Genomic DNA, 14686 nt, shown 5'->3' on the forward strand with positions numbered 1-14686 from the left:
GCATGAGGAAAGCTCCTTATTAAATTGCTCCTTATTCTTACAAATGACACTCATTGCCAAGTTTCACAAAAGTTGGCCTCGAACTATATTTTCATATTTCATTCACAAAGACAAAAACATTCTGTAAATGCACAATTACCGTGTTTTCCGGACTATAAGTCGCACTTTTTTTCATAGTTTGGTTGGTCCTGCGACTTATAGTCAGGTGCGACTTATTTATCAAAATTAATTTGACATGAACCAAGAGAAATTAACTAAGAGAAATTAACTAAGAGAAAACATTACCGTCTACAGCCGCGAGAGAGCGCTCTATGCTGCTCAGTGCTCCTGTAGCCTACACTGAGCAGCATAGAGCGCCCTCTCGCGGCTGTAGATGGTAATGTTTTCTCTTGGTTCTTGCTTCTAAGGGGCTGTTTACACCTGGCCACTTCATGTGTTTTCTCAGATCGGATAGCTATCTGATTTATCAAAACGGTTCCATTTACACCTGGTCACATGAATGTGTTTTTGCGAAACGGATTTAAATCCGATCTTCAATTCCCGCGCATTTTATTGATCATCAGCTAAAATTTCAAAATCAAAGACTGTAATAAGAGAGAGCGGCAACAGCACTGGTAAGATAATTTCGTTTCTCTACTATTAATGATGATGATTGTGTGTTAAGAGTTCGCAAATTACTTTCACTTTGATTTGTGATAGTTTGCACGTTGGTTTAATGAATATATGCTCAGCTTCTCATCTGGTGGTGCGTGTTCCAGTAGCGTCGTCATATCTGGCTATAACATTACATATAGCCTATAACACGCCCTCACACGTTTATTTTTTTAGCATTTTGGGGGGGGCAGTACAATTTACATATGTGGTTTTAACAACCAGATGCATTTACACTTGTCTAGTTTTGTCTGGAATGCGGCCCAGACCACCTCCTGAAGTGGTTTGAGCGATCGGATTCAAATCCGTCTCAAATGCGTTTCGGAGGGCATTTACACCTGGTCTTTTCACGATCGGATAGCTATCCGATCTGAGAAAACGCATGAAGTGGCCAGGTGTAAACGGCCCCTAAATAAATGCGACTTATAGTCCAGTGCGTCTTATATATGTTTTTTATTCCTCATCATGACGTATTTTTGGACTGATGCGAGTTTTACTCAGGTGTGACTTATAGTCCAAAAATACGGTAATAATAGTCAAGGACAAAAGACTCAATAGCTACAGCCCAGAGCGCATGATGCACTCGACCGCCTTACATGTAGATCAAATCCAAGGGGCCCCTATCAAATAGCAGTTAGTTAACTTCAGCTGCACCTGGTGCTCAAGGCCTGGGTGTGTTTTTGGTCCCCGTTATCATCAGTCATCTGAATGCACTATTTCATCTGAGCTAGAATGTCTATTTGTTTTGCTCCATTTTCTTCTCTGGGTAAATTTACTTTCTCAAGTCATATATCTCCCTGATCCTGCCTGCAAACAATATTTCTCCGGTTTTATTGCCTCAGTCTTTTCGGCAGAATCAAACCTGACAGGCTTGTTACACTTACAGCAGAAACAGCATCCGCCTTAGAGATAAACTATAATCTCTCAGAGAAGTTTCTCACTCTGTGTGTGTTTTTTTGACAGCCAGATGAAGAATTGCAGGTGCTATGGGTTGTTTATCTAAGGATGAATTATTAAAACATGCATTTTCAGAATGAAGAATTAAAAAACACTAATCTAGGGACAACAGGCATAACCGAGTGCTGGAGTTATTTCTCAAGGCTGTTCTTCTGTCACACTTCACCGACAGCAGCCTAATCATTTAGGGCTCTGAAACAAAAGTTGCACTTTTAGTTTAAGCAGGGGTGACCCAGAAACGGTCTTAAAATCACTGCTCGGCTTTATCTCCACTGGGCCTCTGAGCGAGGTGCTTAACTCCATTTAACACCTCAGCAATTGTCACTGCAATTAGTGTACCTGAAAACAACACTAAATGAAAACAGTTACTGATGGTGAAAAAATAAGATCAGTTCAAAGTTAACACACTTCAAATCAGAATGAAGAAATTCAGCGAGAGAAGAGATTCAGTATGTAGAACAAGCCCTTTTCCAGGGTGTTTTATAGCTGCTGTTTCACACGATCAGTCTCTGGCTCTCGTGTGGATTCATGCAGATCCGTTGAGTCGAGTCGAGTCAAAACTAAGCCCATAACAGTCACAGATCCTAGGACAATGTTCCTAGTTCACTGGATTCATACACTATTTGAGCAGTATATTTGAGCACTATTTGAGCACTATTTGAGAGTCTCTTTTGTTCACAAAGGCTGCATTTATTTGATTATAAAATAGTTAAAAAATAATAATTATTAACTCCAGTCTCCAGTGTCACATGATCCTTCAGAAATCATTCTAATATGCTAATCTGCTGCTCAAGAAACATTTATTATTATCAATGTTGAAAACAGTTGTGCTGATTAATATTTTTGTGGATTTCTTTTTTTTTCAGGAATAGAAAGTTCAAAAGAACAGCATTTATTTGAAATAGATAAGGATAACGACACATCTAAAGACTTTTGTTAGTTATGTCATTATTTTATGCTTATCACCATAGTAAAAATCCTATGCCATCATTTATTTAAAATACTAGGTATACAGTATACAATCTTTATTGAATAAGTGCTATACAAATTAAGATGACTATACTTCAAATCCATTAACATATTTATTAACATGTCAAGACTTAATGCTGATATAAAATTGTAATTAAACTTTATTTGGAGTATTTCTTTATTGCACAATTCACATTTTAATATTTTTGTTGGACCTCAGCACTACTTCCGCACAATTAAAGTACAATTGTGGGTATGTTTTTTGTAGTTTAGCACAAAATAAATGTATTTCAAATACATTTTAGTATACTTTTTCATAGGGTAAAGATATATGTTTTATACTGAGCCTCCTAAGAGGACATGGTGATGAGAAAATCATGTGGGACCGGAGGAAAAATGTGTATTCATTCTCTCACAGAAGTACTGTTCCCCTGAGAACTTTGCATTCGCTCGCAAAATCAACTCATATTATTTCCATCTTAAAAGTTTCTCAGGGAATTGCAATAATTTTGCAATAGAACACAAAAGTTTTGCAAATGAGAGCGACACCTTTGACATTTTTTGGATCGTTTTATTATCTGTACAGGTATGGCGTAGAAAATATGATTTCTTATATTTCTTTTTTTAATAAGAACGCATCTAATCAAAGTAGTATTATCAGCATGCACTTCTTAAAAAAAAGGAGGGACAAATATGAATTTATAATTAGGCTTTACTTTCATTTCACCATTTTATCATATTTGCATTATGATAAATACAAACTTAAACAAGAAAGAAAGAAGTCTTCAAAACAGTACTGGTCTCATATAAAACCAAGAACTTTCCTCATCTTTATAGCCTGCTTCTGTGTTATGGAGACTGGTAAATTATGTTTTTCATGTCTTCAAGGTTGATCAGGAAATCTGCTTGTCAGGCATGAGGAAAGCTTTAGTGGTGTTTTTGTCAACACATTCCCTTGTGACATTTAGATTGCATATCAAATTTTCTAATTCTACACATATTATGATAAGAACGTGTGACTTCAAACACTCTCACTCTAAAAACTAGATATTATCTCTAGGTCAAAAACACAAAAAAATCCTGCTGAAATCTTGTTTTTTGTCATTGACATTTCAAATAAACTATCAAATCGTACACGGACCCAACTTCAGTTGCTGCGTAAAGAACCAGTTGTACAGTTTAAAAATCAAATGCCTGAAGAGAAAGATACTTAGAGACTTTTTCAATGCTGTGTAGATTTACAGCTGTGTTTTATTTCTCACATAATCGCTGTTTAAGACATCTCTCTTTTGTTATTCAAATCAAAGCCAGTCCAGACTTTTGTATTCTCAAAGAACCTGTGATACTCTGCAGTGAGTGACTCTCAAAACATTTAGTTGACCAACTATTTAATGAGGCAGAGATGTGACCTTGAAAATGTACTTACAGTATACTGTTGAAAAATATGGCAGAAAAAAAATTGTTACATATAGTTTCTATTTCAAGTAAATGGTGATTTTTTTTTTTCCATTCATCAATAAGTAAAGAAAAATATGTATCAAAGTTCCACAAATATTATTAAGCAGCACAACCGTTTTCAACACTGATAATAATAAGAAATGTTTCTTGAGCAACAAATCAGCATATCAGAATGATTTCTGAAGGACTATTTGACACTGAAGACTGGGGTAATGATGCTGATTTTGTGTAAGGAACAGATTTCTCTTTTGTCTGAACTTGAATGTGAGATCGATAGAAAATTTTAATGAAGAAAAAATAGCTTTAGAGCAACATGTCTGAGTAAATGTTTTAAAAATATATAGGCTACTACTGTATTATCTGATGATGACACCATATCTCACTTATGCTTGTTAAGTCTCTTCATGTTTTATATATATATATATATATATATGTGTGTATATATGTATATATATTCTGTGTTTTAATAAATCACTATTACCCCAACTTCTTCAACCCAGCGGTTGGGTCATATTTCTGCTCTCACTTAGTCGAATCTTCAAGGTCACACACTCCAGTCTAGTTGGCATGATGGACGCACACACTGCATGTCAATTAACAATGCGACATTTCGCTCCACCATGGGATGTCATTATGGACGCTTGCAGGATGTGGCGTGAATTCTGAAGCCTGGCAGGACTTTAACCGTTGCACTGTAAGAACTCACGGATGGCATGACTGCTTCAGCTATAAACGGCAACATATTCGCGTCATCATAGGAGGGGCACTTAAATTAGATGCAGATGTTCAGCTTTCAGCCTCCATCCATTGAGAAGGGTTTCATTACACACTAAACAGATCTCTCCAAACATCCCCCATACTCACTTTCTGATGCCGTCACACAGCATATGCTTTCCCATCAATAAACATTTCACAATTAAGCGGAGTGTTTGCACATGTGTCTGTGCAGTTGTTGATCCATTTTATCATTAGAAACGAGGGTCATTGTCAGTATCATGGATCATTTCATCTTAGATTATTGTATAAAGTAGAATAAATGTGTGAATGTCAGCATGGTGACAGGTATTATAATGAGAAAATGATAATCTGTGACTCTCTTTATGTAATCAAATACATAATTTGACAGACTAATTTAAATGATTTGCCACTGATGCTTTGTTTTGAGCAAGACGTGACCAACAAGTGAAATTTAGAGTATCTAATTCTCTCTGTATATGCTGAAAATTTGGCCTTCCACACTCTCCTTTTGTTTTCCACGGTTTCTTCGATACCGAGACATGCATTTTTCCTTGAGAAATCATTATGTTCTGGTTTAAAGGCTCAGAAACAGAATGTCTAATTTTGTAATGTTCAAAAAAAATGTAGCTCATGAAACAAAACAGAAATACTATACTGTCCTCTGCTGCTGCTGCATAGTAAATGCACAAGTGCTCCTTTAATAGCGCAGTCATTTTTATGTATGTTATAAAATCTGTGAGCACTGGTAATTTAATATAATATTAAACATCTTTGTTCACCTCAATAGTAAGAGTAATTAACAACTGATATCAATACTGAATAATAATTATATTTGTATTATCCAGGCATGTTGTTCATCGATTCAACATGGACTGTTATTTTAAACAGATGCTTTCATATTGTGAAATGTTATTACAACTTACAATAACTCAGTAACTGTTTTCTGTTTGAATATATTTATTCAAATTTTATTCAATTTGTTCCAGGGAATTTTCTGAATCATTTCTCAGTCTTCATTATTGAAAACAGTTTTGCTGCTTAATATTTTTGTGGAAACAGTGACGTTTTTTTGTTTTTTGTTTTTCTCCAGGATTCTTCAATAAATTGAAAGTTCAAAAGAACAGCGTTTATTTGTGACGTCATTTTTTTTTAACATAAAAAAAATGTTACTGTTATTTTTGAGTAACTTAATACATGCTGAATAAAATTATTTATTTATTTATTTATTTTTCTTAAAAAAAAAAAAAGATTCCAACATTCTTAAGAATCTGAAGTGTTTTTCCTTTTTTACAGTGGTACAAGGTAAATCTACATGGTAAACGTGTGGACAGGATGCACACTGTCACCGAGAAAAGAAAGAGCAGGTGTTGAAAAGGACTGGGTCAGTCTTCCCACCAACATCCTTCAAAACCAAATGGTGCATAAGTAAGCCAGATTCATTTTGAAGAGCAGCACTCCTTCATTCTTCAGTCAATGTCCCCTTAATCATCTGTTTTTCATTAATCATGTTTTTTGTACAACTTTGAAAAATCATTTTTATAGAGGAATCATTATTGGGAATTGGCTAGAATCAAACTTGAATGTTGATGCACAACATTTGTGCATGACCTGATCGCCAGGGCGCAGCTGCAGCACAAACTCAGACTGTTTTGTAGTTGCATTTATAGATTGTAATCTAAAAGAATTATCAGTGGTTGGTGCCCCAAAGTCTCCCAGGCAGCTGGGGCTCTATCCTGCCCATCACACACTGTGTGTGAAGCAGAATGTAAAGATACACTGCACTACAATGAGTCACATCTCAAGCCAGCACTCTCAGAGATACGGCTGGCATCCAGCCTGCCTCCCCCTTCCCCAAACCACACACTATTCTGGGCCATGATTAAGCCTCACACCTCTATCAGCGGGGAAGTGTGGGCAATGTGGGACATGATCATCCTGAACCAACTGTGTGGGAGTAGACATGAGAAACGAAAGCAAGAGAAACAGAAAGAGAGAGGGGAAAAGAGCAACCTTTCTTATGACTCACACCATGCTACTTAAGTTTGTTGTTATGTTGGCTCTGGTTTGGTTTGCAAATGATCTGTAATCTACTGCTTTCTAAATGGCTGTTGAAACATGAGGACACTTGCAAAGTTTATTAAGATGGTGTGATCCTGAAATGTTTGGGTAAACCAAGAGTTGTATGGTTCATCTCAAGTATTATATTGTAAACCTTTAAGAAATTACCTGCTGGGTCCACTATAATGTTACTTTGAGGGCACAGTTCAACACCATAAACACTGGCTTACAATAAGCAATCAGATATCACATGCATTTACTCTCAAACATACTGAAGTAATCACAAATATTGTGAATACTTATTACAATTGAATATCTTAATACTTGGTCTGCCTTTGCATGTTTGTGTTAAAGGGGATAGTACACCCAAAAGTTAGATTCTTTCATCATATACTACTCACTCTCATTTCATTCCAAAGCTGTATGAAGATATTTTGAAGAATGTTAGCAACAAAACAATTTCGATTCACATTGACTTACATTCCATTGTAAAATATACTATGGAAGCCAGTTGGAAACAAAACTGGTTGGTTACAATATTCTTAAATAAATATATTATTTTAAGTTCCACAAAAAAAAGAAAGTCATACAGGTTTAAAATGTCAAAAATACTAAAACATTCTGGGTTGTTTCAACCCAACTTTGGTTCAAATATGCACTAACCCAGCTGTTGGGTTACATTTATAAAATACATTTTTAACCCAAAGTTGTGCTGAAACAACCCATCATTGACAGCATTTTTGTTTTGGGGTGAACTATCATTTTAACTCTCAAAAAGCTACAAAAGCTGTCACTGGGAACTTTATATATGTATAAATATATGTATAAACATATTTATACATATTGTATAGATATTTGTACCTGAAGTGTACATATTGGTAACTAAATGCAACATTTAGTATATTTGGAAAGATACTGCAACAACCCTGTGGAAACACACTAAGTAATGTAATTTGTAAAATTCAGTGACAAGGGAATTGAATCTAGTTGTGTAAGTGAGTGGTTTGCTTCTGACAGCAGTAACAGTTTCTCAAGAAATGTTCCTGTCATTATTTTTGGATATGTTCATGCACTTGTCGGGAATGAATTGACTTTGAAAGCACACCAGATGGCAGTGTCATACAAACACAGAGATAAAAATTCAGTGTATTTATTTATTAATTCTTATCTTAGTTTATAACTTTATCTTATTTTTCGTTATTTCATTTTGCCTGTTTATTTACTAAGTCCACTTGGACTGATGACAGACATTTAACAGTAGGGTAACGGTTCACATCAGGGTCTGTAACTGATATGAGCTTATGAGTCTCTCAGAAGCGCACTAATGCAAGTCATGACATTATCAGGGGTGCAAAGTGCTTATAGGCTTATTATTTAATAATAATTAAAAACGTGTACCCCATAAAACCTTCTATAAATATCTATTTAAATGTAAAACATCTATAAAAAAAAGAACAGCTTTGATAAATTTCAGTTTTAAATAGTTTTAAGGACAAAGATTTGAGTTATTTGAGTTGAGTAACGTTTTTTTTTCTTCATTAGGCTATAACATCACTTTTCTTACTCCTCTGGGCAAAGGCTATATGTGCATTGCTGCGTGTAGACGCTTGTTTACGTTTATCTTTCAGAATCAGATATGAAGTACATTATGAAGTACTTTTATTCCGTTTCACTTCGATGTGGTGTCAGTTGTCTTCGGAAATGTTGTGAAGGGTTAACAGAAGTTCATTACATCACCGGCTAAACACAATAAGAACGGCCATCTTTACCCTCTGTAACAACTGCTACTCCAGAAAAGAAAGAAAACAAATGTCCTGTCGGGATTTTGTTGTATTCTTGGTGTCATCAATGGGAACACATTCAATTTTGAAGCCAAAAACACGGTAAGATATTTATCCAGTTTTATTATCTATAAGATGTATCATAACTGCCGAGCAAGCGATTGACACTCCAGTCATTGCATTACATTGAAAGTGACACTTTATATATTAAATACCTGCGCGGTAATTCAGAATAATGAGTCATAAACTGAACTTTTGTGTAACAGTCTGTTATGTGGAGGTGTTTTTTTCTGATATATTTGCTGCTAGAACAGTGTCACTTTAGGGTAATTTTAGGGAATATTTAGAAGCACTATTACATTGGTAATAGTAGCGTCAGTTCACGGTTATAGAAAGTTCAGATGACGTCATTCTTTTTATTAATGTGCGAATATGTAGGCTATATGTATTTATGTATGTAATATTAATAATATGGGTTTTCTGGTCGGTAAGCGTTTTTTAATTCATGTAAACTTATTGTGTATATATCAAATACAATTTTTAAATGTAATCTTAATGTTCATTCTACGTACATTTACATATAAACAATATAGCCTAAGTCTAAATGTTAATTTTAAATCTCCTCTCATCTCATGCCTATCGTGAAATATACAAGTTGTATAGGAATATTTTATATTTCTACAAGCTCTTTAAATGTACTAATTCGATATCTCTTAACTTTCTTGTTACATTAATTATACATTTTAAATAGGCTATAAATAATTAAAATTTTATTTGTGTCAGTATTAAAGCATAGAGTTAAATATTTATATTAACTGAATCATGTATTTCATGTTTTCATATATTTCCACTATTCCCATGTTACATTTGAGAGTCACAGAGAGCCTCCCCCAACCCCCCAGTAAATCTCTACATTTACACTTGAATTAAATTTTGATTGATTGCATGGGTATCATACACTGGTTTCCATACATGTACAGTGCAAACATTCAAAGATAATTCAAACAAAAAATGTGCAAGTCATTTTAGATAAATGCATTTGTGTGTGTCGCTCCAACTCAATAGGTGTGAGGTCACAGAGTGCATTTTGAGTCGAGTATTTGTTACCATAAACAAGTGAAACAGTCTTGATAGTTCATTAAATTGTTGTTAAGCATGCACACACTCATGGCTTTATGGGTGTGTCTGCAAGGCAGCATTGTTGAGCGTTCCCATGCAGCGACCTTTAGCTTCAGTGTGATTTGTGTGGAGGTGTGGTGCCTGAAGCACTCCCAGTGTTTACTGCCTCAGGCCTGAATAATTAGTCTCTACTGCAGGTAGAACGAGTTTCAATAAGCCGGCTTTATGCCTAAATATAGTCTCAACCATAAGCCACCCTTTCTTGCAGTATTGAATACATTCATGTTCACTAAATTCAGTTTGTCCTTTAGACCTACAATGTCTCTGTCCACTTACAGTGTTATTGTGTTTCTGTTTATTTGCCGTCATTGTAGTCAAGAAGAGCATGACAACCATCCAGGACTGGATGAACCAGCTTGTTATTACTGATATTTATTTAAGCTTGTCATATTAATGGAAATATGTCAGGCAAACCAGACAGAGTTGTCAAAAAATAGTGAATGTGTGTTATGATTTATGAATAATATTTGCAAGCAGCTCTTAAACGGCAGAACCACGTGTTTTAATTGTTTATCCATGCCAGTTAGCCTGCACAGCATCAAATGCCAACTTATTTTCACAGCTTCTCAACTCACATTTTTTGGATTTTATCTAATGATACTGATCAAATATTATAATCTGAACAACATAGTCTTAATATATTAATATAGCTCATGCTATGGATGGACGTTGACTTGAAAAATAAAGCATTCTTTATTGATGACAGGATGAATCTTACCCACTGCAGGTGTCAGTTCACCACAGCGTATTTCACATACAAATGTCTTTCCTCAAACATTGTGCACTGAAAAGATGAATGATGAGGACTGTTCCCTGTCTGTGAATCGATTTAAAGGAATTCTGACTTTGTGTAAAATAACGACCCGTGTTTTGACTACCTTCCATCATTTGGTCAATGTCCACATGTCTACAGTTAAGACAGGACCTTTAGACTGCAGCTGTGCTCAAACAGGAACTTGAAAGCTGTTGGTCCTGGTATTTATAGTAGTTGTAAGCATGATGTGTCCCTGGTGGTCTGGACATTGTTTTCTTAGTCTGCTGCATCTCCTGTTTGACTTCAAGTTTGCGGCCTCAAGTTATCGTTAAATGTTATCATCGGGTAAATGTTATTTGGTGCATTGGAACTAGTTTGGAAAGGTAAAAGTTTACAAACAAGAATGAGGTCATTGCTTTTGTAGATATCACTGTTCCTGGCTTTTTTTAGTTCATATTTCAAACGGATGCCTGATGGAAAGAGAATCAGGACAAATAACTGTTCTGCACTCTCTGATCACATGACACAATCACATTCCGCTGAGATGTCATGTGATGCGACCTCACAGGCTTTGATGCTGATGAACCAGATTCATATCCATGCTCAGGTGTCCTTAGATCAAAAGCCCTCGACATAATTAGTAAATCAGCACTGCCAACCAAAATTTAATCCTCTCAAATGGTCAGGGAACTTGTGTGGGATGCGTTCTGATAAAGTTGCATGAAATGACTTGCTGGGTTGCACAGGTATTCCTGTTCTCTCTGAACCACCATATATTACAGAATGGAAAAGTGTAGTTAGCATGTATTGTTACATTTTTATAAATATTTTCAGCTAAATCAAAACCATGTGGTGAAACCTAATGCAGAAGCATGCAGGGGGCAGAAAACAGAAAATGGTGTCATAAAAGTACCCTCATGACTGAGTGTCAAGGTCAAGAATTTTCTTAAATTATTAGATGTTTTTATTGCATAACTGGGTTCAGGTTGGAACATGTTATGTGGTGCCCCCCCCAACCCCCCCCCCCCCCCCCCCCCAAAAAAAATGATGTTTGATTTAATATTTACTGTATTTGTAAAATAAATAAATAAAATAAAATGAAATGGAGTGAAAATGTACTCACCCATCCAAGATGTAGATGAGTTAATAGAAATTTAACATTACATCACTTGCTCACCAGTAGATCTTCTGCAGTGAATGGGTGCCGTCAGAATGAGAGTCCAAACAGCTGATAAAAACATCACAATAATCCACACCACTCCAGTCCATGAATTAACATTGTGTGAAATTAAAAGATGTGTGTTTGTAAGAAACATTGTTTGTGATGTAATGCTAAATTTCTACAAATCTGTTCTGATGAAGAAACAAACTCATCTACATCTTAGATGGCCTGAGGATTTTAGGCAGATTTTCATGTTTGCATGAACTGTTCCTTTCAAAAACTTTTTTTTGAAAATAATGATTAAGTTGAACACTCACACGTATCCAAGATCTAAGAAAAAATATGTTTACTTTATGGTTATACTACATGGAATTTTACAATCATGTTATTTAAACCTTTGATGAAAATTTAAATCTTATAATAATGTGGAAAAATATGAAAATGAAATATAAAGATGTTTGTTTTCACAACCACATGAAAAGCAGCATGAATACACAGAGTAGGCACATGGATTTTAAAAAGATTTGTCTCATTATTTATCTTGAACACTATTTTGTTATTGACCCAGCTGTCATTGTTCCAGTTTGTCTTTGAGTAGGAGCCATAGCATGATGTCTGGTGTTGATGTGTTTACCCAAAAAGAACACCCTGAAACCACTTATTTCATCACTCTGGCCATTGTACAATATGATCAACAAGCTTATCTCATTGTTTGCCACATTGTTGCTTGATGAAAGTGGTCAGCTATCATAAATCAGACTGCCAAACATCTGCTGTTCTGAAAAAGATGCGTGAGGTTTGTGGTAATGTAAGGTCACAGTGAAACCTGAAACTAATTGGGTTGAATGATGGGAAATAGATTCTGAGAAGTAACTGTATGGTCACGTTGTAACCAGAGAGTCAGCTTTTAAAACGAATTAAATCCTTGATGAGCATTACTTTGGTGCATTGATTTAAATTCAGCCTAATAGACCGCCTCAGTTAAAAGCAGGCTATTTTGATTTCTGGTTTATTGATCTCTCGCTACTGACTCCCTGTGCTGGGCCAATGGCATGAGGGGAAGTGGGAGCCTTGTGTGCTGTGTCCAGGGACAGCCTCTTGGGAATCAGCTGGCTTTCTGGGAAAGTTAAAATGTGGGATCTTTTTTGGGAATGGTGAAGGAATTTCCCCCTTCTCTTTCCTTTCCTCACTTGAGCGGGTCTCACAGTGTTTTCTTTGTGCTGACTCCTGATGCCTGCGTTCTCCGCGCGCACATGGAAAAGCGTTGGAGGGGTTTCTTTTTTATTTCTGATGCTTATTCTGGCTGGTCTCACAGCTATTTTTAGCAGCACAGCTGACCCCTTCCATTTTACTGTGATTGAGTCATTCTGTGTTTGTGTGAAGAGAAGTTCTCAGTGTGTAATAATGCAGTAATATGGCCATAATGTGTCCCGCCAAACTCCACTTGGATCGGTGTTTGGACTTTACAGAACAACTGTTAACTATTTTAAATAAACACAACTGAGAATCACACCTATTTTTTCCATTCAAAATAACAAACTCCATTAAGAGACTTCAGGCTGGAATACTACTCAGTTTTTGCCCTGATTTGAGTCCAGACTAGTTGCTGAAAGTCAGAGATAGTGTAAAGATTTGGGGCTGTCAGAACTGACAGATTTCACAGAAAATTGTGTAGTTTATGATGGACTCATGTTTTTGTTTTTCTTGTCATGTTCATACTTTAGTTTTATCCAGAGATATCATATCAGAGAATATTTTGAGCTTGTTTGAGAACACATATTGTTTTCATTTGCAACAGGCCACATGTTCTGTGGGATTTTGCTGTGTTCGGGACAACCTGAATGTTGTATGATTCTCAGCCGTGTGTTAAGTTTTTCTCTGAAATCATTTACAAAAGGTGTCAAGTTTATGATGTCACATTTACTAACAGCTCGCACCAGTGCAAACCCTGACCGAATTTATCCAAGACATGCAGTGAAAAAATAGCAATAAAAAGGCATGGAGACCGTTATATTTGTGGCTGCATATACATTTGTTAGAGTTTCTCTTTCAGATGCAAAATTTATGTGAAAAGAAGATTTAAATAAATCACACAGTAGGTATTTCTAAGCTTTGCGTCTGTCAGTTTACTGGCATTTAATTTTGCATCATTATTTTAATCACGTCTTAAGGCAAGGCAAGGCAAGTTTATTTATATAGCACATTTCGTACACAATGGTAATTCAAAGTGTTTTACATAAAATAAAGTAAAATAATAATGAAGAAAAATAATAACAAGAATAAAACTAATAGCAAAAAAAAATAATAGCAATTTTAAAACTTTTAAAACTATTAAAAAAATTTACTTATTTAAAATGAATTTAAAACAGTTAGAAAATGATTTTACATAAAATAAAATAAAAAACAGTGAAAATATAGTGCAATCAGTTCGGACATTGCACAGTGCTCATTCAATAAATGCACAGCTAAACAGATGAGTTTTAAGTCTAGATTTAAATGTGACCAGTGTTTTAGCACATCTGATCTCTTCTGGAAGCTGATTCCAACTGCGGGCGGCATAGTAACTAAAGGCAGACTCCCCTTGTTTTGTGTGAACACTTGGTATTTCCAACTGACTCGATCCTAATGATCTGAGTGGTCTGTTAGGCTTATATTCAGTGAGCATATCTGAAATATATTTTGGTCCTAGGTCATTTAGTGACTTATATACGAGTAAAAGTACTTTAAAATCAATCCTAAATGTAACTGGAAGCCAGTGTAAGGACCTGAGGACTGGTGTGATATGCTCAGATTTTCTGGTTCTAGTCAGAATCCTGGCAGCAGCGTTCTGGATGAGCTGCAGCTGTCTAATGGTCTTTTTGGGAAGGCCGGTGAGGAGCCCATTACAATAGTCCACCCTGCTGGTGATGAAGGCATGAACTAGTTTCTCCAAGTCTTGACTTGAAACAAAACATCTAATTCTTGCAATGTTTTTTAAAT

The 14686-nt window shown here is 35.6% G+C and overlaps 1 protein-coding gene across 4 annotated transcripts in view; it reads left to right on the forward strand.

The window, feature by feature from the left end:
• The first annotated feature begins 8581 nt into the window (after nt 1-8581).
• The window catches only part of LOC132149425 (myocardin-related transcription factor B-like), a 31437-nt gene continuing 25332 nt past the window's right edge, over nt 8582-14686 (forward strand). For all 4 annotated transcript variants that reach the window (XM_059558653.1, XM_059558654.1, XM_059558652.1 and 1 more), the window contains exon 1: nt 8582-8714. The gene's annotated coding sequence lies outside the window, so the exon portion shown is untranslated. The remainder of the gene's footprint in view (nt 8715-14686) is intronic.

This window comes from Carassius carassius, chromosome 9 (assembly GCF_963082965.1).
Source record: "Carassius carassius chromosome 9, fCarCar2.1, whole genome shotgun sequence".
In the NCBI taxonomy this organism is placed as follows: Eukaryota; Metazoa; Chordata; class Actinopteri; order Cypriniformes; family Cyprinidae; genus Carassius; species Carassius carassius.